Source organism: Pleurodeles waltl, chromosome 2_2, assembly GCF_031143425.1.
Source record: "Pleurodeles waltl isolate 20211129_DDA chromosome 2_2, aPleWal1.hap1.20221129, whole genome shotgun sequence".
NCBI classification, from domain to species: domain Eukaryota; kingdom Metazoa; phylum Chordata; class Amphibia; order Caudata; family Salamandridae; genus Pleurodeles; species Pleurodeles waltl.
In genome coordinates, this window is record NC_090439.1 from 33235084 (window position 1) to 33261107 (window position 26024).

Sequence of the window (26024 nt, forward strand, 5' to 3'; positions counted from 1 at the left end):
TGGGTGGAAGGAAATTTGTGGCTCCTCTCAGATTCCAGAACTTTCTGCCACAGAAATGTGAGGAACATGTGTTTTTTTAGCCAAATTTTGAGGTTTGCAAAGGATTCTGGGTAACCGAACCTGGTCCGAGCCCCGCAAGTCACCCCTCCTTGGATTCCCCTAGGTCTCTAGTTTTCAGAAATGCACAGGTTTGGGAGGTTTCCCTAGGTGCCGGCTGAGCTAGAGGCCAAAATCTACAGGTAGGCACTTCGCAAAAAACACCTCTGTTTTCTTCCAAAATTTTGGATGTGTCCACGTTGCGCTTTGGGGTGTTTCCTGTTGCGGGCGCTAGGCCTACCCACACAAGTGAGGTATCATTTTTATTGGGAGACTTGGGGGAACGCTGGGTGGCAGGAAATTCGTAGCTCCTCCCTGATTCCAGAACTTTCTGCCACAGAAATGGGGGGAACATGTGTTTTTTTAGCCAAATTTTGAGGTTTGCAAAGGATTCTGGGTAACAGAACCTGGTCCGAGCCCCGCAAGTCACCCCATCTTGGATTCCCCTAGGTCTCTAGTTTTCAGAAATGCACAGGTTTGGTAGGTTTCCCTAGGTTCCGGCTGAGCTAGAGGCCAAAATCTAGAGGTAGGCACTTTGCAAAAAACACCTCTGTTTTCTTCCAAAATTTTTGATGTGTCCACGTTGCGCTTTGGGGTGTTTCCTGTTGCGGGCGCTAGGCCTACCCACACAAGTGAGGTATCATTTTTATTGGGAGACTTGGGGGAACGCTGGGTGGCAGGAAATTCGTAGCTCCTCCCAGATTCCAGAACTTTCTGCCACAGAAATGTGAGGAACATGTGTTTTTTTAGCCAAATTTTGAGGTTTGCAAAGGATTCTGGGTAACAGAACCTGGTCCGAGCCCCGCAAGTCACCCCATCTTGGATTCCCCTAGGTCTCTAGTTTTCAGAAATGCACAGGTTTGGTGGGTTTCCCTAGGTGCCGGCTGAGCTAGAGGCCAAAATCTACAGGTAGGCACTTCGCAAAAAACACCTCTGTTTTCTTCCAAAATTTTTGATGTGTCCACGTTGCGCTTTGGGTTGTTTCCTGTCGCGGGCGCTAGGCCTACCCACACAAGTGAGGTATAATTTTTATCGGGAGACTTGGGGGAACGCTGGGTGGAAGGAAATTTGTGGCTCCTCTCAGATTCCAGAACTTTCTGCCACAGAAATGTGAGGAACATGTGTTTTTTTAGCCAAATTTTGAGGTTTGCAAAGGATTCTGGGTAACAGAACCTGGTCCGAGCCCCGCAAGTCACCCCTCCTTGGATTCCCCTAGGTCTCTAGTTTTCAGAAATGCACAGGTTTGGGAGGTTTCCCTAGGTGCCGGCTGAGCTAGAGGCCAAAATCTACAGGTAGGCACTTCGCAAAAAACACCTCTGTTTTCTTCCAAAATTTTGGATGTGTCCACGTTGCGCTTTGGTGTGTTTCCTGTTGCGGGCGCTAGGCCTACCCACACAAGTGAGGTATAATTTTTATTGGGAGACTTGGGGGAACGCTGGGTGGCAGGAAATTCGTAGCTCCTCCCAGATTCCAGAACTTTCTGCCACAGAAATTGGGGGAACATGTGTTTTTTTAGCCAAATTTTGAGGTTTGCAAAGGATTCTGGGTAACAGAACCTGGTCCGAGCCCCGCAAGTCACCCCATCTTGGATTCCCCTAGGTCTCTAGTTTTCAGAAATGCACAGGTTTGATAGGTTTCCCTAGGTTCCGGCTGAGCTAGAGGCCAAAATCTACAGGTAGGCACTTTGCAAAAAACACCTCTGTTTTCTTCCAAAATTTTTGATGTGTCCACGTTGCGCTTTGGGGTGTTTCCTGTCGCGGGCGCTAGGCCTACCCACACAAGTGAGGTATCATTTTTATCGGGAGACTTGGGGGAATGCTGGGTGGAAGGAAATTTGTGGCTCCTCTCAGATTCCAGAACTTTCTGCCACAGAAATGTGAGGAACATGTGTTTTTTTAGCCAAATTTTGAGGTTTGCAAAGGATTCTGGGTAACACAACCTGGTCCGAGCCCCGCAAGTCACCCCTCCTTGGATTCCCCTAGGTCTCTAGTTTTCAGAAATGCACAGGTTTGGGAGGTTTCCCTAGGTGCTGGCTGAGCTAGAGGCCAAAATCTACAGGTAGGCACTTCGCAAAAAACACCTCTGTTTTCTTCCAAAATTTTGGATGTGTCCACGTTGCGCTTTGGGGTGTTTCCTGTTGCGGGCGCTAGGCCTACCCACACAAGTGAGGTATCATTTTTATTGGGAGACTTGGGGGAACGCTGGGTGGCAGGAAATTCGTAGCTCCTCCCAGATTCCAGAACTTTCTGCCACAGAAATGTGAGGAACATGTGTTTTTTTAGCCAAATTTTGAGGTTTGCAAAGGATTCTGGGTAACAGAACCTGGTCCGAGCCCCGCAAGTCACCCCATCTTGGATTCCCCTAGGTCTCTAGTTTTCAGAAATGCACAGGTTTGGTGGGTTTCCCTAGGTGCCGGCTGAGCTAGAGGCCAAAATCTACAGGTAGGCACTTCGCAAAAAACACCTCTGTTTTCTTCCAAAATTTTTGATGTGTCCACGTTGCGCTTTGGGTTGTTTCCTGTCGCGGGCGCTAGGCCTACCCACACAAGTGAGGTATAATTTTTATCGGGAGACTTGGGGGAACGCTGGGAGGAAGGAAATTTGTGGCTCCTCTCAGATTCCAGAACTTTCTGCCACAGAAATGTGAGGAACATGTGTTTTTTTAGCCAAATTTTGAGGTTTGCAAAGGATTCTGGGTAACAGAACCTGGTCCGAGCCCCGCAAGTCACCCCTCCTTGGATTCCCCTAGGTTCCTAGTTTTCAGAAATGCACAGGTTTGGTAGGTTTCCCTAGGTGCCGGCTGAGCTAGAGGCCAAAATCTACAGGTAGGAACTTCGCAAAAAACACCTCTGTTTTCTTCGAAAATTTTGGATGTGTCGACGTTGCGCTTTGGGGCGTTTCCTGTCGCGGGCGCTAGGCCTACCCACACAAGTGAGGTATCATTTTTATCGGGAGACTTGGGGGAACGCTGGGTGGCAGGAAATTCGTAGCTCCTCCCAGATTCCAAAACTTTCTGCCACAGAAATGTGAGGAACATGTGTTTTTTTAGCCAAATTTTGAGGTTTGCAAAGGATTCTGGGTAACAGAACCTGGTCCGAGCCCCGCAAGTCACCCCATCTTGGATTCCCCTAGGTCTCTAGTTTTCAGAAATGCACAGGTTTGGTAGGTTTCCCTAGGTGCCGGCTGAGCTAGAGGCCAAAATCTACAGGTAGGCACTTCGCAAAAAACACCTCTGTTTTCTTCCAAAATTTTTGATGTGTCCACGTTGCGCTTTGGGGTGTTTCCTGTTGCGGGCGCTAGGCCTACCCACACAAGTGAGGTATCATTTTTATCGGGAGACTTGGGGGAACGCTGGGTGGAAGGAAATTTGTGGCTCCTCTCAGATTCCAGAACTTTCTGCCACAGAAATGTGAGGAACATGTGTTTTTTTAGCCAAATTTTGAGGTTTGCAAAGGATTCTGGGTAACAGAACCTGGTCCGAGCCCCGCAAGTCACCCCTCCTTGGATTCCCCTAGGTCTCTAGTTTTCAGAAATGCACAGGTTTGGTAGGTTTCCCTAGGTTCCGGCTGAGCTAGAGGCCAAAATCTAGAGGTAGGCACTTTGCAAAAAACACCTCTGTTTTCTTCCAAAATTTTTGATGTGTCCACGTTGCGCTTTGGGGTGTTTCCTGTTGCGGGCGCTAGGCCTACCCACACAAGTGAGGTATCATTTTTATTGGGAGACTTGGGGGAACGCTGGGTGGCAGGAAATTCGTAGCTCCTCCCAGATTCCAGAACTTTCTGCCACAGAAATGTGAGGAACATGTGTTTTTTTAGCCAAATTTTGAGGTTTGCAAAGGATTCTGGGTAACAGAACCTGGTCCGAGCCCCGCAAGTCACCCCATCTTGGATTCCCCTAGGTCTCTAGTTTTCAGAAATGCACAGGTTTGGTGGGTTTCCCTAGGTGCCGGCTGAGCTAGAGGCCAAAATCTACAGGTAGGCACTTCGCAAAAAACACCTCTGTTTTCTTCCAAAATTTTTGATGTGTCCACGTTGCGCTTTGGGTTGTTTCCTGTCGCGGGCGCTAGGCCTACCCACACAAGTGAGGTATAATTTTTATCGGGAGACTTGGGGGAACGCTGGGTGGAAGGAAATTTGTGGCTCCTCTCAGATTCCAGAACTTTCTGCCACAGAAATGTGAGGAACATGTGTTTTTTTAGCCAAATTTTGAGGTTTGCAAAGGATTCTGGGTAACAGAACCTGGTCCGAGCCCCGCAAGTCACCCCTCCTTGGATTCCCCTAGGTCTCTAGTTTTCAGAAATGCACACGTTTTGGGAGGTTTCCCTAGGTGCCGGCTGAGCTAGAGGCCAAAATCTACAGGTAGGCACTTCGCAAAAAACACCTCTGTTTTCTTCCAAAATTTTGGATGTGTCCACGTTGCGCTTTGGGGTGTTTCCTGTTGCGGGCGCTAGGCCTACCCACACAAGTGAGGTATCATTTTTATTGGGAGACTTGGGGGAACGCTGGGTGGCAGGAAATTCGTAGCTCCTCCCAGATTCCAGAACTTTCTGCCACAGAAATGGGGGGAACATGTGTTTTTTTAGCCAAATTTTGAGGTTTGCAAAGGATTCTGGGTAACAGAACCTGGTCCGAGCCCCGCAAGTCACCCCATCTTGGATTCCCCTAGGTCTCTAGTTTTCAGAAATGCACAGGTTTGGTAGGTTTCCCTAGGTTCCGGCTGAGCTAGGGGCCAAAATCTAGAGGTAGGCACTTTGCAAAAAACACCTCTGTTTTCTTCCAAAATTTTTGATGTGTCCACGTTGCGCTTTGGGGTGTTTCCTGTCGCGGGCGCTAGGCCTACCCACACAAGTGAGGTATCATTTTTATCGGGAGACTTGGGGGAATGCTGGGTGGAAGGAAATTTGTGGCTCCTCTCAGATTCCAGAACTTTCTGCCACAGAAATGTGAAGAACATGTGTTTTTTTAGCCAAATTTTGAGGTTTGCAAAGGATTCTGGGTAACACAACCTGGTCCGAGCCCCGCAAGTCACCCCTCCTTGGATTCCCCTAGGTCTCTAGTTTTCAGAAATGCACAGGTTTGGGAGGTTTCCCTAGGTGCTGGCTGAGCTAGAGGCCAAAATCTACAGGTAGGCACTTCGCAAAAAACACCTCTGTTTTCTTCCAAAATTTTGGATGTGTCCACGTTGCGCTTTGGGGTGTTTCCTGTTGCGGGCGCTAGGCCTACCCACACAAGTGAGGTATCATTTTTATTGGGAGACTTGGGGGAACGCTGGGTGGCAGGAAATTCGTAGCTCCTCCCAGATTCCAGAACTTTCTGCCACAGAAATGTGAGGAACATGTGTTTTTTTAGCCAAATTTTGAGGTTTGCAAAGGATTCTGGGTAACAGAACCTGGTCCGAGCCCCGCAAGTCACCCCATCTTGGATTCCCCTAGGTCTCTAGTTTTCAGAAATGCACAGGTTTGGTGGGTTTCCCTAGGTGCCGGCTGAGCTAGAGGCCAAAATCTACAGGTAGGCACTTCGCAAAAAACACCTCTGTTTTCTTCCAAAATTTTTGATGTGTCCACGTTGCGCTTTGGGTTGTTTCCTGTCGCGGGCGCTAGGCCTACCCACACAAGTGAGGTATAATTTTTATCGGGAGACTTGGGGGAACGCTGGGTGGAAGGAAATTTGTGGCTCCTCTCAGATTCCAGAACTTTGTGCCACAGAAATGTGAGGAACATGTGTTTTTTTAGCCAAATTTTGAGGTTTGCAAAGGATTCTGAGTAACAGAACCTGGTCCGAGCCCCGCAAGTCACCCCATCTTGGATTCCCCTAGGTCTCTAGTTTTCAGAAATGCACAGGTTTGGTAGGTTTCCCTAGGTGCCGGCTGAGCTAGAGGCCAAAATCTACAGGTAGGCACTTCGCAAAAAACACCTCTGTTTTCTTCCAAAATTTTTGATGTGTCCACGTTGCGCTTTGGGGTGTTTCCTGTTGCGGGCGCTAGGCCTACCCACACAAGTGAGGTATCATTTTTATCGGGAGACTTGGGGGAACGCTGGGTGGAAGGAAATTTGTGGCTCCTCTCAGATTCCAGAACTTTCTGCCACAGAAATGTGAGGAACATGTGTTTTTTTAGCCAAATTTTGAGGTTTGCAAAGGATTCTGGGTAACAGAACCTGGTCCGAGCCCCGCAAGTCACCCCTCCTTGGATTCCCCTAGGTCTCTAGTTTTCAGAAATGCACAGGTTTGGGAGGTTTCCCTAGGTGCCGGCTGAGCTAGAGGCCAAAATCTACAGGTAGGCACTTCGCAAAAAACACCTCTGTTTTCTTCCAAAATTTTGGATGTGTCCACGTTGCGCTTTGGGGTGTTTCCTGTTGCGGGCGCTAGGCCTACCCACACAAGTGAGGTATCATTTTTATTGGGAGACTTGGGGGAACGCTGGGTGGCAGGAAATTCGTAGCTCCTCCCTGATTCCAGAACTTTCTGCCACAGAAATGGGGGGAACATGTGTTTTTTTAGCCAAATTGAGGTTTGCAAAGGATTCTGGGTAACAGAACCTGGTCCGAGCCCCGCAAGTCACCCCATCTTGGATTCCCCTAGGTCTCTAGTTTTCAGAAATGCACAGGTTTGGTAGGTTTCCCTAGGTTCCGGCTGAGCTAGAGGCCAAAATCTAGAGGTAGGCACTTTGCAAAAAACACCTCTGTTTTCTTCCAAAATTTTTGATGTGTCCACGTTGCGCTTTGGGGTGTTTCCTGTTGCGGGCGCTAGGCCTACCCACACAAGTGAGGTATCATTTTTATTGGGAGACTTGGGGGAACGCTGGGTGGCAGGAAATTCGTAGCTCCTCCCAGATTCCAGAACTTTCTGCCACAGAAATGTGAGGAACATGTGTTTTTTTAGCCAAATTTTGAGGTTTGCAAAGGATTCTGGGTAACAGAACCTGGTCCGAGCCCCGCAAGTCACCCCATCTTGGATTCCCCTAGGTCTCTAGTTTTCAGAAATGCACAGGTTTGGTGGGTTTCCCTAGGTGCCGGCTGAGCTAGAGGCCAAAATCTACAGGTAGGCACTTCGCAAAAAACACCTCTGTTTTCTTCCAAAATTTTTGATGTGTCCACGTTGCGCTTTGGGTTGTTTCCTGTCGCGGGCGCTAGGCCTACCCACACAAGTGAGGTATAATTTTTATCGGGAGACTTGGGGGAACGCTGGGTGGAAGGAAATTTGTGGCTCCTCTCAGATTCCAGAACTTTCTGCCACAGAAATGTGAGGAACATGTGTTTTTTTAGCCAAATTTTGAGGTTTGCAAAGGATTCTGGGTAACAGAACCTGGTCCGAGCCCCGCAAGTCACGCCTCCTTGGATTCCCCTAGGTCTCTAGTTTTCAGAAATGCACAGGTTTGGGAGGTTTCCCTAGGTGCCGGCTGAGCTAGAGGCCAAAATCTACAGGTAGGCACTTCGCAAAAAACACCTCTGTTTTCTTCCAAAATTTTGGATGTGTCCACGTTGCGCTTTGGGGTGTTTCCTGTTGCGGGCGCTAGGCCTACCCACACAAGTGAGGTATCATTTTTATTGGGAGACTTGGGGGAACGCTGGGTGGCAGGAAATTCGTAGCTCCTCCCAGATTCCAGAACTTTCTGCCACAGAAATTGGGGGAACATGTGTTTTTTTAGCCAAATTTTGAGGTTTGCAAAGGATTCTGGGTAACAGAACCTGGTCCGAGCCCCGCAAGTCACCCCATCTTGGATTCCCCTAGGTCTCTAGTTTTCAGAAATGCACAGGTTTGATAGGTTTCCCTAGGTTCCGGCTGAGCTAGAGGCCAAAATCTACAGGTAGGCACTTTGCAAAAAACACCTCTGTTTTCTTCCAAAATTTTTGATGTGTCCACGTTGCGCTTTGGGGTGTTTCCTGTCGCGGGCGCTAGGCCTACCCACACAAGTGAGGTATCATTTTTATCGGGAGACTTGGGGGAATGCTGGGTGGAAGGAAATTTGTGGCTCCTCTCAGATTCCAGAACTTTCTGCCACAGAAATGTGAGGAACATGTGTTTTTTTAGCCAAATTTTGAGGTTTGCAAAGGATTCTGGGTAACACAACCTGGTCCGAGCCCCGCAAGTCACCCCTCCTTGGATTCCCCTAGGTCTCTAGTTTTCAGAAATGCACAGGTTTGGGAGGTTTCCCTAGGTGCTGGCTGAGCTAGAGGCCAAAATCTACAGGTAGGCACTTCGCAAAAAACACCTCTGTTTTCTTCCAAAATTTTGGATGTGTCCACGTTGCGCTTTGGGGTGTTTCCTGTTGCGGGCGCTAGGCCTACCCACACAAGTGAGGTATCATTTTTATTGGGAGACTTGGGGGAACGCTGGGTGGCAGGAAATTCGTAGCTCCTCCCAGATTCCAGAACTTTCTGCCACAGAAATGTGAGGAACATGTGTTTTTTTAGCCAAATTTTGAGGTTTGCAAAGGATTCTGGGTAACAGAACCTGGTCCGAGCCCCGCAAGTCACCCCATCTTGGATTCCCCTAGGTCTCTAGTTTTCAGAAATGCACAGGTTTGGTGGGTTTCCCTAGGTGCCGGCTGAGCTAGAGGCCAAAATCTACAGGTAGGCACTTCGCAAAAAACACCTCTGTTTTCTTCCAAAATTTTTGATGTGTCCACGTTGCGCTTTGGGTTGTTTCCTGTCGCGGGCGCTAGGCCTACCCACACAAGTGAGGTATAATTTTTATCGGGAGACTTGGGGGAACGCTGGGTGGAAGGAAATTTGTGGCTCCTCTCAGATTCCAGAACTTTCTGCCACAGAAATGTGAGGAACATGTGTTTTTTTAGCCAAATTTTGAGGTTTGCAAAGGATTCTGGGTAACAGAACCTGGTCCGAGCCCCGCAAGTCACCCCTCCTTGGATTCCCCTAGGTCTCTAGTTTTCAGAAATGCACAGGTTTGGGAGGTTTCCCTAGGTGCCGGCTGAGCTAGAGGCCAAAATCTACAGGTAGGCACTTCGCAAAAAACACCTCTGTTTTCTTCCAAAATTTTGGATGTGTCCACGTTGCGCTTTGGGGTGTTTCCTGTTGCGGGCGCTAGGCCTACCCACACAAGTGAGGTATAATTTTTATTGGGAGACTTGGGGGAACGCTGGGTGGCAGGAAATTCGTAGCTCCTCCCAGATTCCAGAACTTTCTGCCACAGAAATTGGGGGAACATGTGTTTTTTTAGCCAAATTTTGAGGTTTGCAAAGGATTCTGGGTAACAGAACCTGGTCCGAGCCCCGCAAGTCACCCCATCTTGGATTCCCCTAGGTCTCTAGTTTTCAGAAATGCACAGGTTTGATAGGTTTCCCTAGGTTCCGGCTGAGCTAGAGGCCAAAATCTACAGGTAGGCACTTTGCAAAAAACACCTCTGTTTTCTTCCAAAATTTTTGATGTGTCCACGTTGCGCTTTGGGGTGTTTCCTGTCGCGGGCGCTAGGCCTACCCACACAAGTGAGGTATCATTTTTATCGGGAGACTTGGGGGAATGCTGGGTGGAAGGAAATTTGTGGCTCCTCTCAGATTCCAGAACTTTCTGCCACAGAAATGTGAGGAACATGTGTTTTTTTAGCCAAATTTTGAGGTTTGCAAAGGATTCTGGGTAACACAACCTGGTCCGAGCCCCGCAAGTCACCCCTCCTTGGATTCCCCTAGGTCTCTAGTTTTCAGAAATGCACAGGTTTGGGAGGTTTCCCTAGGTGCTGGCTGAGCTAGAGGCCAAAATCTACAGGTAGGCACTTCGCAAAAAACACCTCTGTTTTCTTCCAAAATTTTGGATGTGTCCACGTTGCGCTTTGGGGTGTTTCCTGTTGCGGGCGCTAGGCCTACCCACACAAGTGAGGTATCATTTTTATTGGGAGACTTGGGGGAACGCTGGGTGGCAGGAAATTCGTAGCTCCTCCCAGATTCCAGAACTTTCTGCCACAGAAATGTGAGGAACATGTGTTTTTTTAGCCAAATTTTGAGGTTTGCAAAGGATTCTGGGTAACAGAACCTGGTCCGAGCCCCGCAAGTCACCCCATCTTGGATTCCCCTAGGTCTCTAGTTTTCAGAAATGCACAGGTTTGGTGGGTTTCCCTAGGTGCCGGCTGAGCTAGAGGCCAAAATCTACAGGTAGGCACTTCGCAAAAAACACCTCTGTTTTCTTCCAAAATTTTTGATGTGTCCACGTTGCGCTTTGGGTTGTTTCCTGTCGCGGGCGCTAGGCCTACCCACACAAGTGAGGTATAATTTTTATCGGGAGACTTGGGGGAACGCTGGGAGGAAGGAAATTTGTGGCTCCTCTCAGATTCCAGAACTTTCTGCCACAGAAATGTGAGGAACATGTGTTTTTTTAGCCAAATTTTGAGGTTTGCAAAGGATTCTGGGTAACAGAACCTGGTCCGAGCCCCGCAAGTCACCCCTCCTTGGATTCCCCTAGGTTCCTAGTTTTCAGAAATGCACAGGTTTGGTAGGTTTCCCTAGGTGCCGGCTGAGCTAGAGGCCAAAATCTACAGGTAGGAACTTCGCAAAAAACACCTCTGTTTTCTTCGAAAATTTTGGATGTGTCGACGTTGCGCTTTGGGGCGTTTCCTGTCGCGGGCGCTAGGCCTACCCACACAAGTGAGGTATCATTTTTATCGGGAGACTTGGGGGAACGCTGGGTGGCAGGAAATTCGTAGCTCCTCCCAGATTCCAAAACTTTCTGCCACAGAAATGTGAGGAACATGTGTTTTTTTAGCCAAATTTTGAGGTTTGCAAAGGATTCTGGGTAACAGAACCTGGTCCGAGCCCCGCAAGTCACCCCATCTTGGATTCCCCTAGGTCTCTAGTTTTCAGAAATGCACAGGTTTGGTAGGTTTCCCTAGGTGCCGGCTGAGCTAGAGGCCAAAATCTACAGGTAGGCACTTCGCAAAAAACACCTCTGTTTTCTTCCAAAATTTTTGATGTGTCCACGTTGCGCTTTGGGGTGTTTCCTGTTGCGGGCGCTAGGCCTACCCACACAAGTGAGGTATCATTTTTATCGGGAGACTTGGGGGAACGCTGGGTGGAAGGAAATTTGTGGCTCCTCTCAGATTCCAGAACTTTCTGCCACAGAAATGTGAGGAACATGTGTTTTTTTAGCCAAATTTTGAGGTTTGCAAAGGATTCTGGGTAACAGAACCTGGTCCGAGCCCCGCAAGTCACCCCTCCTTGGATTCCCCTAGGTCTCTAGTTTTCAGAAATGCACAGGTTTGGTAGGTTTCCCTAGGTTCCGGCTGAGCTAGAGGCCAAAATCTAGAGGTAGGCACTTTGCAAAAAACACCTCTGTTTTCTTCCAAAATTTTTGATGTGTCCACGTTGCGCTTTGGGGTGTTTCCTGTTGCGGGCGCTAGGCCTACCCACACAAGTGAGGTATCATTTTTATTGGGAGACTTGGGGGAACGCTGGGTGGCAGGAAATTCGTAGCTCCTCCCAGATTCCAGAACTTTCTGCCACAGAAATGTGAGGAACATGTGTTTTTTTAGCCAAATTTTGAGGTTTGCAAAGGATTCTGGGTAACAGAACCTGGTCCGAGCCCCGCAAGTCACCCCATCTTGGATTCCCCTAGGTCTCTAGTTTTCAGAAATGCACAGGTTTGGTGGGTTTCCCTAGGTGCCGGCTGAGCTAGAGGCCAAAATCTACAGGTAGGCACTTCGCAAAAAACACCTCTGTTTTCTTCCAAAATTTTTGATGTGTCCACGTTGCGCTTTGGGTTGTTTCCTGTCGCGGGCGCTAGGCCTACCCACACAAGTGAGGTATAATTTTTATCGGGAGACTTGGGGGAACGCTGGGTGGAAGGAAATTTGTGGCTCCTCTCAGATTCCAGAACTTTCTGCCACAGAAATGTGAGGAACATGTGTTTTTTTAGCCAAATTTTGAGGTTTGCAAAGGATTCTGGGTAACAGAACCTGGTCCGAGCCCCGCAAGTCACCCCTCCTTGGATTCCCCTAGGTCTCTAGTTTTCAGAAATGCACACGTTTTGGGAGGTTTCCCTAGGTGCCGGCTGAGCTAGAGGCCAAAATCTACAGGTAGGCACTTCGCAAAAAACACCTCTGTTTTCTTCCAAAATTTTGGATGTGTCCACGTTGCGCTTTGGGGTGTTTCCTGTTGCGGGCGCTAGGCCTACCCACACAAGTGAGGTATCATTTTTATTGGGAGACTTGGGGGAACGCTGGGTGGCAGGAAATTCGTAGCTCCTCCCAGATTCCAGAACTTTCTGCCACAGAAATGGGGGGAACATGTGTTTTTTTAGCCAAATTTTGAGGTTTGCAAAGGATTCTGGGTAACAGAACCTGGTCCGAGCCCCGCAAGTCACCCCATCTTGGATTCCCCTAGGTCTCTAGTTTTCAGAAATGCACAGGTTTGGTAGGTTTCCCTAGGTTCCGGCTGAGCTAGGGGCCAAAATCTAGAGGTAGGCACTTTGCAAAAAACACCTCTGTTTTCTTCCAAAATTTTTGATGTGTCCACGTTGCGCTTTGGGGTGTTTCCTGTCGCGGGCGCTAGGCCTACCCACACAAGTGAGGTATCATTTTTATCGGGAGACTTGGGGGAATGCTGGGTGGAAGGAAATTTGTGGCTCCTCTCAGATTCCAGAACTTTCTGCCACAGAAATGTGAAGAACATGTGTTTTTTTAGCCAAATTTTGAGGTTTGCAAAGGATTCTGGGTAACACAACCTGGTCCGAGCCCCGCAAGTCACCCCTCCTTGGATTCCCCTAGGTCTCTAGTTTTCAGAAATGCACAGGTTTGGGAGGTTTCCCTAGGTGCTGGCTGAGCTAGAGGCCAAAATCTACAGGTAGGCACTTCGCAAAAAACACCTCTGTTTTCTTCCAAAATTTTGGATGTGTCCACGTTGCGCTTTGGGGTGTTTCCTGTTGCGGGCGCTAGGCCTACCCACACAAGTGAGGTATCATTTTTATTGGGAGACTTGGGGGAACGCTGGGTGGCAGGAAATTCGTAGCTCCTCCCAGATTCCAGAACTTTCTGCCACAGAAATGTGAGGAACATGTGTTTTTTTAGCCAAATTTTGAGGTTTGCAAAGGATTCTGGGTAACAGAACCTGGTCCGAGCCCCGCAAGTCACCCCATCTTGGATTCCCCTAGGTCTCTAGTTTTCAGAAATGCACAGGTTTGGTGGGTTTCCCTAGGTGCCGGCTGAGCTAGAGGCCAAAATCTACAGGTAGGCACTTCGCAAAAAACACCTCTGTTTTCTTCCAAAATTTTTGATGTGTCCACGTTGCGCTTTGGGTTGTTTCCTGTCGCGGGCGCTAGGCCTACCCACACAAGTGAGGTATAATTTTTATCGGGAGACTTGGGGGAACGCTGGGTGGAAGGAAATTTGTGGCTCCTCTCAGATTCCAGAACTTTGTGCCACAGAAATGTGAGGAACATGTGTTTTTTTAGCCAAATTTTGAGGTTTGCAAAGGATTCTGAGTAACAGAACCTGGTCCGAGCCCCGCAAGTCACCCCATCTTGGATTCCCCTAGGTCTCTAGTTTTCAGAAATGCACAGGTTTGGTAGGTTTCCCTAGGTGCCGGCTGAGCTAGAGGCCAAAATCTACAGGTAGGCACTTCGCAAAAAACACCTCTGTTTTCTTCCAAAATTTTTGATGTGTCCACGTTGCGCTTTGGGGTGTTTCCTGTTGCGGGCGCTAGGCCTACCCACACAAGTGAGGTATCATTTTTATCGGGAGACTTGGGGGAACGCTGGGTGGAAGGAAATTTGTGGCTCCTCTCAGATTCCAGAACTTTCTGCCACAGAAATGTGAGGAACATGTGTTTTTTTAGCCAAATTTTGAGGTTTGCAAAGGATTCTGGGTAACAGAACCTGGTCCGAGCCCCGCAAGTCACCCCTCCTTGGATTCCCCTAGGTCTCTAGTTTTCAGAAATGCACAGGTTTGGGAGGTTTCCCTAGGTGCCGGCTGAGCTAGAGGCCAAAATCTACAGGTAGGCACTTCGCAAAAAACACCTCTGTTTTCTTCCAAAATTTTGGATGTGTCCACGTTGCGCTTTGGGGTGTTTCCTGTTGCGGGCGCTAGGCCTACCCACACAAGTGAGGTATCATTTTTATTGGGAGACTTGGGGGAACGCTGGGTGGCAGGAAATTCGTAGCTCCTCCCTGATTCCAGAACTTTCTGCCACAGAAATGGGGGGAACATGTGTTTTTTTAGCCAAATTTTGAGGTTTGCAAAGGATTCTGGGTAACAGAACCTGGTCCGAGCCCCGCAAGTCACCCCATCTTGGATTCCCCTAGGTCTCTAGTTTTCAGAAATGCACAGGTTTGGTAGGTTTCCCTAGGTTCCGGCTGAGCTAGAGGCCAAAATCTAGAGGTAGGCACTTTGCAAAAAACACCTCTGTTTTCTTCCAAAATTTTTGATGTGTCCACGTTGCGCTTTGGGGTGTTTCCTGTTGCGGGCGCTAGGCCTACCCACACAAGTGAGGTATCATTTTTATTGGGAGACTTGGGGGAACGCTGGGTGGCAGGAAATTCGTAGCTCCTCCCAGATTCCAGAACTTTCTGCCACAGAAATGTGAGGAACATGTGTTTTTTTAGCCAAATTTTGAGGTTTGCAAAGGATTCTGGGTAACAGAACCTGGTCCGAGCCCCGCAAGTCACCCCATCTTGGATTCCCCTAGGTCTCTAGTTTTCAGAAATGCACAGGTTTGGTGGGTTTCCCTAGGTGCCGGCTGAGCTAGAGGCCAAAATCTACAGGTAGGCACTTCGCAAAAAACACCTCTGTTTTCTTCCAAAATTTTTGATGTGTCCACGTTGCGCTTTGGGTTGTTTCCTGTCGCGGGCGCTAGGCCTACCCACACAAGTGAGGTATAATTTTTATCGGGAGACTTGGGGGAACGCTGGGTGGAAGGAAATTTGTGGCTCCTCTCAGATTCCAGAACTTTCTGCCACAGAAATGTGAGGAACATGTGTTTTTTTAGCCAAATTTTGAGGTTTGCAAAGGATTCTGGGTAACAGAACCTGGTCCGAGCCCCGCAAGTCACGCCTCCTTGGATTCCCCTAGGTCTCTAGTTTTCAGAAATGCACAGGTTTGGGAGGTTTCCCTAGGTGCCGGCTGAGCTAGAGGCCAAAATCTACAGGTAGGCACTTCGCAAAAAACACCTCTGTTTTCTTCCAAAATTTTGGATGTGTCCACGTTGCGCTTTGGGGTGTTTCCTGTTGCGGGCGCTAGGCCTACCCACACAAGTGAGGTATCATTTTTATTGGGAGACTTGGGGGAACGCTGGGTGGCAGGAAATTCGTAGCTCCTCCCAGATTCCAGAACTTTCTGCCACAGAAATTGGGGGAACATGTGTTTTTTTAGCCAAATTTTGAGGTTTGCAAAGGATTCTGGGTAACAGAACCTGGTCCGAGCCCCGCAAGTCACCCCATCTTGGATTCCCCTAGGTCTCTAGTTTTCAGAAATGCACAGGTTTGATAGGTTTCCCTAGGTTCCGGCTGAGCTAGAGGCCAAAATCTACAGGTAGGCACTTTGCAAAAAACACCTCTGTTTTCTTCCAAAATTTTTGATGTGTCCACGTTGCGCTTTGGGGTGTTTCCTGTCGCGGGCGCTAGGCCTACCCACACAAGTGAGGTATCATTTTTATCGGGAGACTTGGGGGAATGCTGGGTGGAAGGAAATTTGTGGCTCCTCTCAGATTCCAGAACTTTCTGCCACAGAAATGTGAGGAACATGTGTTTTTTTAGCCAAATTTTGAGGTTTGCAAAGGATTCTGGGTAACACAACCTGGTCCGAGCCCCGCAAGTCACCCCTCCTTGGATTCCCCTAGGTCTCTAGTTTTCAGAAATGCACAGGTTTGGGAGGTTTCCCTAGGTGCTGGCTGAGCTAGAGGCCAAAATCTACAGGTAGGCACTTCGCAAAAAACACCTCTGTTTTCTTCCAAAATTTTGGATGTGTCCACGTTGCGCTTTGGGGTGTTTCCTGTTGCGGGCGCTAGGCCTACCCACACAAGTGAGGTATCATTTTTATTGGGAGACTTGGGGGAACGCTGGGTGGCAGGAAATTCGTAGCTCCTCCCAGATTCCAGAACTTTCTGCCACAGAAATGTGAGGAACATGTGTTTTTTTAGCCAAATTTTGAGGTTTGCAAAGGATTCTGGGTAACAGAACCTGGTCCGAGCCCCGCAAGTCACCCCATCTTGGATTCCCCTAGGTCTCTAGTTTTCAGAAATGCACAGGTTTGGTGGGTTTCCCTAGGTGCCGGCTGAGCTAGAGGCCAAAATCTACAGGTAGGCACTTCGCAAAAAACACCTCTGTTTTCTTCCAAAATTTTTGATGTGTCCACGTTGCGCTTTGGGTTGTTTCCTGTCGCGGGCGCTAGGCCTACCCACACAAGTGAGGTATAATTTTTATCGGGAGACTTGGGGGAACGCTGGGAGGAAGGAAATTTGTGGCTCCTCTCAGATTCCAGAACTTTCTGCCACAGAAATGTGAGGAACATGTGTTTTTTTAGCCAAATTTTGAGGTTTGCAAAGGATTCTGGGTAACAGAACCTGGTCCGAGCCCCGCAAGTCACCCCTCCTTGGATTCCCCTAGGTTCCTAGTTTTCAGAAATGCACAGGTTTGGTAGGTTTCCCTAGGTGCCGGCTGAGCTAGAGGCCAAAATCTACAGGTAGGAACTTCGCAAAAAACACCTCTGTTTTCTTCGAAAATTTTGGATGTGTCGACGTTGCGCTTTGGGGCGTTTCCTGTCGCGGGCGCTAGGCCTACCCACACAAGTGAGGTATCATTTTTATCGGGAGACTTGGGGGAACGCTGGGTGGCAGGAAATTCGTAGCTCCTCCCAGATTCCAAAACTTTCTGCCACAGAAATGTGAGGAACATGTGTTTTTTTAGCCAAATTTTGAGGTTTGCAAAGGATTCTGGGTAACAGAACCTGGTCCGAGCCCCGCAAGTCACCCCATCTTGGATTCCCCTAGGTCTCTAGTTTTCAGAAATGCACAGGTTTGGTAGGTTTCCCTAGGTGCCGGCTGAGCTAGAGGCCAAAATCTACAGGTAGGCACTTCGCAAAAAACACCTCTGTTTTCTTCCAAAATTTTTGATGTGTCCACGTTGCGCTTTGGGGTGTTTCCTGTTGCGGGCGCTAGGCCTACCCACACAAGTGAGGTATCATTTTTATCGGGAGACTTGGGGGAACGCTGGGTGGAAGGAAATTTGTGGCTCCTCTCAGATTCCAGAACTTTCTGCCACAGAAATGTGAGGAACATGTGTTTTTTTAGCCAAATTTTGAGGTTTGCAAAGGATTCTGGGTAACAGAACCTGGTCCGAGCCCCGCAAGTCACCCCTCCTTGGATTCCCCTAGGTCTCTAGTTTTCAGAAATGCACAGGTTTGGTAGGTTTCCCTAGGTTCCGGCTGAGCTAGAGGCCAAAATCTAGAGGTAGGCACTTTGCAAAAAACACCTCTGTTTTCTTCCAAAATTTTTGATGTGTCCACGTTGCGCTTTGGGGTGTTTCCTGTTGCGGGCGCTAGGCCTACCCACACAAGTGAGGTATCATTTTTATTGGGAGACTTGGGGGAACGCTGGGTGGCAGGAAATTCGTAGCTCCTCCCAGATTCCAGAACTTTCTGCCACAGAAATGTGAGGAACATGTGTTTTTTTAGCCAAATTTTGAGGTTTGCAAAGGATTCTGGGTAACAGAACCTGGTCCGAGCCCCGCAAGTCACCCCATCTTGGATTCCCCTAGGTCTCTAGTTTTCAGAAATGCACAGGTTTGGTGGGTTTCCCTAGGTGCCGGCTGAGCTAGAGGCCAAAATCTACAGGTAGGCACTTCGCAAAAAACACCTCTGTTTTCTTCCAAAATTTTTGATGTGTCCACGTTGCGCTTTGGGTTGTTTCCTGTCGCGGGCGCTAGGCCTACCCACACAAGTGAGGTATCATTTTTATCGGGAGACTTGGGGGAACGCTGGGTGGAAGGAAATTTGTGGCTCCTCTCAGATTCCAGAACTTTCTGCCACAGAAATGTGAGGAACATGTGTTTTTTTAGCCAAATTTTGAGGTTTGCAAAGGATTCTGGGTAACAGAACCTGGTCCGAGCCCCGCAAGTCACCCCATCTTGGATTCCCCTAGGTCTCTAGTTTTCAGAAATGCACAGGTTTGGTAGGTTTCCCTAGGTGCCGGCTGAGCTAGAGGCCAAAATCTACAGGTAGGCACTTCGCAAAAAACACCTCTGTTTTCTTCCAAAATTTTTGATGTGTCCACGTTGCGCTTTGGGGTGTTTCCTGTTGCGGGCGCTAGGCCTACCCACACAAGTGAGGTATCATTTTTATCGGGAGACTTGGGGGAACGCTGGGTGGAAGGAAATTTGTGGCTCCTCTCAGATTCCAGAACTTTCTGCCACAGAAATGTGAGGAACATGTGTTTTTTTAGCCAAATTTTGAGGTTTGCAAAGGATTCTGGGTAACAGAACCTGGTCCGAGCCCCGCAAGTCACCCCTCCTTGGATTCCCCTAGGTCTCTAGTTTTCAGAAATGCACAGGTTTGGGAGGTTTCCCTAGGTGCCGCTGAGCTAGAGGCCAAAATCTACAGGTAGGCACTTCGCAAAAAACACCTCTGTTTTCTTCCAAAATTTTGGATGTGTCCACGTTGCGCTTTGGGGTGTTTCCTGTTGCGGGCGCTAGGCCTACCCACACAAGTGAGGTATCATTTTTATTGGGAGACTTGGGGGAACGCTGGGTGGCAGGAAATTCGTAGCTCCTCCCAGATTCCAGAACTTTCTGCCACAGAAATGGGGGGAACATGTGTTTTTTTAGCCAAATTTTGAGGTTTGCAAAGGATTCTGGGTAACAGAACCTGGTCCGAGCCCCGCAAGTCACCCCTCCTTGGATTCCCCTAGGTCTCTAGTTTTCAGAAATGCACAGGTTTGGGAGGTTTCCCTAGGTGCTGGCTGAGCTAGAGGCCAAAATCTACAGGTAGGCACTTCGCAAAAAACACCTCTGTTTTCTTCCAAAATTTTGGATGTGTCCACGTTGCGCTTTGGGGTGTTTCCTGTTGCGGGCGCTAGGCCTACCCACACAAGTGAGGTATCATTTTTATTGGGAGACTTGGGGGAACGCTGGGTGGCAGGAAATTCGTAGCTCCTCCCAGATTCCAGAACTTTCTGCCACAGAAATGTGAGGAACATGTGTTTTTTTAGCCAAATTTTGAGGTTTGCAAAGGATTCTGGGTAACAGAACCTGGTCCGAGCCCCACAAGTCACCCCATCTTGGATTCCCCTAGGTCTCTAGTTTTCAGAAATGCACAGGTTTGGTGGGTTTCCCTAGGTGCCGGCTGAGCTAGAGGCCAAAATCTACAGGTAGGCACTTCGCAAAAAACACCTCTGTTTTCTTCCAAAATTTTTGATGTGTCCACGTTGCGCTTTGGGTTGTTTCCTGTCGCGGGCGCTAGGCCTACCCACACAAGTGAGGTATAATTTTTATCGGGAGACTTGGGGGAACGCTGGGTGGAAGGAAATTTGTGGCTCCTCTCAGATTCCAGAACTTTCTGCCACAGAAATGTGAGGAACATGTGTTTTTTTAGCCAAATTTTGAGGTTTGCAAAGGATTCTGGGTAACAGAACCTGGTCCGAGCCCCGCAAGTCACCCCTCCTTGGATTCCCCTAGGTCTCTAGTTTTCAGAAATGCACAGGTTTGGGAGGTTTCCCTAGGTGCCGGCTGAGCAAGAGGCCAAAATCTACAGGTAGGCACTTCGCAAAAAACACCTCTGTTTTCTTCCAAAATTTTGGATGTGTCCACGTTGCGCTTTGGGGTGTTTCCTGTTGCGGGCGCTAGGCCTACCCACACAAGTGAGGTATCATTTTTATTGGGAGACTTGGGGGAACGCTGGGTGGCAGGAAATTCGTAGCTCCTCCCAGATTCCAGAACTTTCTGCCACAGAAATGGGGGGAACGTGTTTTTTTAGCCAAATTTTGAGGTTTGCAAAGGATTCTGGGTAACAGAACCTGGTCCGAGCCCCGCAAGTCACCCCATCTTGGATTCCCCTAGGTCTCTAGTTTTCAGAAATGCACAGGTTTGGTAGGTTTCCCTAGGTTCCGGCTGAGCTAGAGGCCAAAATCTAGAGGTAGGCACTTTGCAAAAAACACCTCTGTTTTCTTCCAAAATTTTTGATGTGTCCACGTTGCGCTTTGGGGTGTTTCCTGTCGCGGGCGCTAGGCCTACCCACACAAGTGAGGTATCATTTTTATCGGGAGACTTGGGGGAATGCTGGGTGGAAGGAAATTTGTGGCTCCTCTCAGATTCCAGAACTTTCTGCCACAGAAATGTGAGGAACATGTGTTTTTTTAGCCAAATTTTGAGGTTTGCAAAGGATTCTGGGTAACACAACCTGGTCCGAGCCCCGCAAGTCACCCCTCCTTGGATTCCCCTAGGTCTCTAGTTTTCAGAAATGCACAGGTTTGGGAGGTTTCCCTAGGTGCTGGCTGAGCTAGAGGCCAAAATCTACAGGTAGGCACTTCGCAAAAAACACCTCTGTTTTCTTCCAAAATTTTGGATGTGTCCACGTTGCGCTTTGGGGTGTTTCCTGTTGCGGGCGCTAGGCCTACCCACACAAGTGAGGTATCATTTTTATTGGGAGACTTGGGGGAACGCTGGGTGGCAGGAAATTCGTAGCTCCTCCCAGATTCCAGAACTTTCTGCCACAGAAATGTGAGGAACATGTGTTTTTTTAGCCAAATTTTGAGGTTTGCAAAGGATTCTGGGTAACAGAACCTGGTCCGAGCCCCGCAAGTCACCCCATCTTGGATTCCCCTAGGTCTCTAGTTTTCAGAAATGCACAGGTTTGGTGGGTTTCCCTAGGTGCCGGCTGAGCTAGAGGCCAAAATCTACAGGTAGGCACTTCGCAAAAAACACCTCTGTTTTCTTCTAAAATTTTTGATGTGTCCACGTTGCGCTTTGGGTTGTTTCCTGTCGCGGGCGCTAGGCCTACCCACACAAGTGAGGTATAATTTTTATCGGGAGACTTGGGGGAACGCTGGGTGGAAGGAAATTTGTGGCTCCTCTCAGATTCCAGAACTTTCTGCCACAGAAATGTGAGGAACATGTGTTTTTTTAGCCAAATTTTGAGGTTTGCAAAGGATTCTGGGTAACAGAACCTGGTCCGAGCCCCGCAAGTCACCCCATCTTGGATTCCCCTAGGTCTCTAGTTTTCAGAAATGCACAGGTTTGGTAGGTTTCCCTAGGTGCCGGCTGAGCTAGAGGCCAAAATCTACAGGTAGGCACTTCGCAAAAAACACCTCTGTTTTCTTCCAAAATTTTTGATGTGTCCACGTTGCGCTTTGGGGTGTTTCCTGTTGCGGGCGCTAGGCCTACCCACACAAGTGAGGTATCATTTTTATCGGGAGACTTGGGGGAACGCTGGGTGGAAGGAAATTTGTGGCTCCTCTCAGATTCCAGAACTTTCTGCCACAGAAATGTGAGGAACATGTGTTTTTTTAGCCAAATTTTGAGGTTTGCAAAGGATTCTGGGTAACAGAACCTGGTCCGAGCCCCGCAAGTCACCCCTCCTTGGATTCCCCTAGGTCTCTAGTTTTCAGAAATGCACAGGTTTGGGAGGTTTCCCTAGGTGCCGGCTGAGCTAGAGGCCAAAATCTACAGGTAGGCACTTCGCAAAAAACACCTCTGTTTTCTTCCAAAATTTTGGATGTGTCCACGTTGCGCTTTGGGGTGTTTCCTGTTGCGGGCGCTAGGCCTACCCACACAAGTGAGGTATCATTTTTATTGGGAGACTTGGGGGAACGCTGGGTGGCAGGAAATTCGTAGCTCCTCCCAGATTCCAGAACTTTCTGCCACAGAAATGGGGGGAACATGTGTTTTTTTAGCCAAATTTTGAGGTTTGCAAAGGATTCTGGGTAACAGAACCTGGTCCGAGCCCCGCAAGTCACCCCATCTTGGATTCCCCTAGGTCTCTAGTTTTCAGAAATGCACAGGTTTGGTAGGTTTCCCTAGGTTCCGGCTGAGCTAGAGGCCAAAATCTAGAGGTAGGCACTTTGCAAAAAACACCTCTGTTTTCTTCCAAAATTTTTGATGTGTCCACGTTGCGCTTTGGGGTGTTTCCTGTTGCGGGCGCTAGGCCTACCCACACAAGTGAGGTATCATTTTTATTGGGAGACTTGGGGGAACGCTGGGTGGCAGGAAATTCGTAGCTCCTCCCAGATTCCAGAACTTTCTGCCACAGAAATGTGAGGAACATGTGTTTTTTTAGCCAAATTTTGAGGTTTGCAAAGGATTCTGGGTAACAGAACCTGGTCCGAGCCCCGCAAGTCACCCCATCTTGGATTCCCCTAGGTCTCTAGTTTTCAGAAATGCACAGGTTTGGTGGGTTTCCCTAGGTGCCGGCTGAGCTAGAGGCCAAAATCTACAGGTAGGCACTTCGCAAAAAACACCTCTGTTTTCTTCCAAAATTTTGGATGTGTCCACGTTGCGCTTTGGGTTGTTTCCTGTCGCGGGCGCTAGGCCTACCCACACAAGTGAGGTATAATTTTTATCGGGAGACTTGGGGGAACGCTGGGTGGAAGGAAATTTGTGGCTCCTCTCAGATTCCAGAACTTTCTGCCACAGAAATGTGAGGAACATGTGTTTTTTTAGCCAAATTTTGAGGTTTGCAAAGGATTCTGGGTAACAGAACCTGGTCCGAGCCCCGCAAGTCACCCCTCCTTGGATTCCCCTAGGTCCCTAGTTTTCAGAAATGCACAGATTTGGTAGGTTTCCCTAGGTGCCGGCTGAGCTAGAGGCCAAAATCTACAGGTAGGAACTTCGCAAAAAACACCTCTGTTTTCTTCGAAAATTTTGGATGTGTCGACGTTGCGCTTTGGGGCGTTTCCTGTCGCGGGCGCTAGGCCTACCCACACAAGTGAGGTATCATTTTTATCGGGAGACTTGGGTGAACGCTGGGTGGCAGGAAATTCGTAGCTCCTCCCAGATTCCAGAACTTTCTGCCACAGAAATGTGAGGAACATGTGTTTTTTTAGCCAAATTTTGAGGTTTGCAAAGGATTCTGGGTAACAGAACCTGGTCCGAGCCCCGCAAGTCACCCCATCTTGGATTCCCCTAGGTCTCTAGTTTTCAGAAATGCACAGGTTTGGTAGGTTTCCCTAGGTGCCGGCTGAGCTAGAGGCCAAAATCTACAGGTAGGCACTTCGCAAAAAACACCTCTGTTTTCTTCCAAAATTTTTGATGTGTCCACGTTGCGCTTTGGGGTGTTTCCTGTTGCGGGCGCTAGGCCTACCCACACAAGTGAGGTATCATTTTTATCGGGAGACTTGGGGGAACGCTGGGTGGAAGGAAATTTGTGGCTCCTCTCAGATTCCAGAACTTTCTGCCACAGAAATGTGAGGAACATGTGTTTTTTTAGCCAAATTTTGAGGTTTGCAAAGGATTCTGGGTAACAGAACCTGGTCCGAGCCCCGCAAGTCACCCCTCCTTGGATTCCCCTAGGTCTCTAGTTTTCAGAAATGCACAGGTTTGGGAGGTTTCCCTAGGTGCCGGCTGAGCTAGAGGCCAAAATCTACAGGTAGGCACTTCGCAAAAAACACCTCTGTTTTCTTCCAAAATTTTGGATGTGTCCACGTTGCGCTTTGGGGTGTTTCCTGTTGCGGGCGCTAGGCCTACCCACACAAGTGAGGTATCATTTTTATTGGGAGACTTGGGGGAACGCTGGGTGGCAGGAAATTCGTAGCTCCTCCCAGATTCCAGAACTTTCTGCCACAGAAATGGGGGGAACATGTGTTTTTTTAGCCAAATTTTGAGGTTTGCAAAGGATTCTGGGTAACAGAACCTGGTCCGAGCCCCGCATGTCACCCCATCTTGGATTCCCCTAGGTCTCTAGTTTTCAGAAATGCACAGGTTTGGTAGGTTTCCCTAGGTTCCGGCTGAGCTAGAGGCCAAAATCTAGAGGTAGGCACTTTGCAAAAAACACCTCTGTTTTCTTCCAAAATTTTTGATGTGTCCACGTTGCGCTTTGGGGTGTTTCCTGTTGCGGGCGCTAGGCCTACCCACACAAGTGAGGTATCATTTTTATTGGGAGACTTGGGGGAACGCTGGGTGGCAGGAAATTCGTAGCTCCTCCCAGATTCCAGAACTTTCTGCCACAGAAATGTGAGGAACATGTGTTTTTTTAGCCAAATTTTGAGGTTTGCAAAGGATTCTGGGTAACAGAACCTGGTCCGAGCCCCGCAAGTCACCCCATCTTGGATTCCCCTAGGTCTCTAGTTTTCAGAAATGCACAGGTTTGGTGGGTTTCCCTAGGTGCCGGCTGAGCTAGAGGCCAAAATCTACAGGTAGGCACTTCGCAAAAAACACCTCTGTTTTCTTCCAAAATTTTGGATGTGTCCACGTTGCGCTTTGGGTTGTTTCCTGTCGCGGGCGCTAGGCCTACCCACACAAGTGAGGTATAATTTTTATCGGGAGACTTGGGGGAACGCTGGGTGGAAGGAAATTTGTGGCTCCTCTCAGATTCCAGAACTTTCTGCCACAGAAATGTGAGGAACATGTGTTTTTTTAGCCAAATTTTGAGGTTTGCAAAGGATTCTGGGTAACAGAACCTGGTCCGAGCCCCGCAAGTCACCCCTCCTTGGATTCCCCTAGGTCTCTAGTTTTCAGAAATGCACAGGTTTGGGAGGTTTCCCTAGGTGCCGGCTGAGCTAGAGGCCAAAATCTACAGGTAGGCACTTCGCAAAAAACACCTCTGTTTTCTTCCAAAATTTTGGATGTGTCCACGTTGCGCTTTGGGGTGTTTCCTGTTGCGGGCGCTAGGCCTACCCACACAAGTGAGGTATCATTTTTATTGGGAGACTTGGGGGAACGCTGGGTGGCAGGAAATTCGTAGCTCCTCCCAGATTCCAGAACTTTCTGCCACAGAAATGAGGGGAACATGTGTTTTTTTAGCCAAATTTTGAGGTTTGCAAAGGATTCTGGGTAACAGAACCTGGTCCGAGCCCCGCAAGTCACCCCATCTTGGATTCCCCTAGGTCTCTAGTTTTCAGAAATGCACAGGTTTGATAGGTTTCCCTAGGTTCCGGCTGAGCTAGAGGCCAAAATCTACAGGTAGGCACTTTGCAAAAAACACCTCTGTTTTCTTCCAAAATTTTTGATGTGTCCACGTTGCGCTTTGGGGTGTTTCCTGTCGCGGGCGCTAGGCCTACCCACACAAGTGAGGTATCATTTTTATCGGGAGACTTGGGGGAATGCTGGGTGGAAGGAAATTTGTGGCTCCTCTCAGATTCCAGAACTTTCTGCCACAGAAATGTGAGGAACATGTGTTTTTTTAGCCAAATTTTGAGGTTTGCAAAGGATTCTGGGTAACAGAACCTGGTCCGAGCCCCGCAAGTCACCCCTCCTTGGATTCCCCTAGGTCTCTAGTTTTCAGAAATGCACAGGTTTGGGAGGTTTCCCTAGGTGCTGGCTGAGCTAGAGGCCAAAATCTACAGGTAGGCACTTCGCAAAAAAACACCTCTGTTTTCTTCCAAAATTTTGGATGTGTCCACGTTGCGCTTTGGGGTGTTTCCTGTTGCGGGCGCTAGGCCTACCCACAGAAGTGAGGTATCATTTTTATTGGGAGACTTGGGGGAACGCTGGGTGGCAGGAAATTCGTAGCTCCTCCCAGATTCCAGAACTTTCTGCCACAGAAATGTGAGGAACATGTGTTTTTTTAGCCAAATTTTGAGGTTTGCAAAGGATTCTGGGTAACAGAACCTGGTCCGAGCCCCGCAAGTCACCCCATCTTGGATTCCCCTAGGTCTCTAGTTTTCAGAAATGCACAGGTTTGGTGGGTTTCCCTAGGTGCCGGCTGAGCTAGAGGCCAAAATCTACAGGTAGGCACTTCGCAAAAAACACCTCTGTTTTCTTCCAAAATTTTTGATGTGTCCACGTTGCGCTTTGGGTTGTTTCCTGTCGCGGGCGCTAGGCCTACCCACACAAGTGAGGTATAATTTTTATCG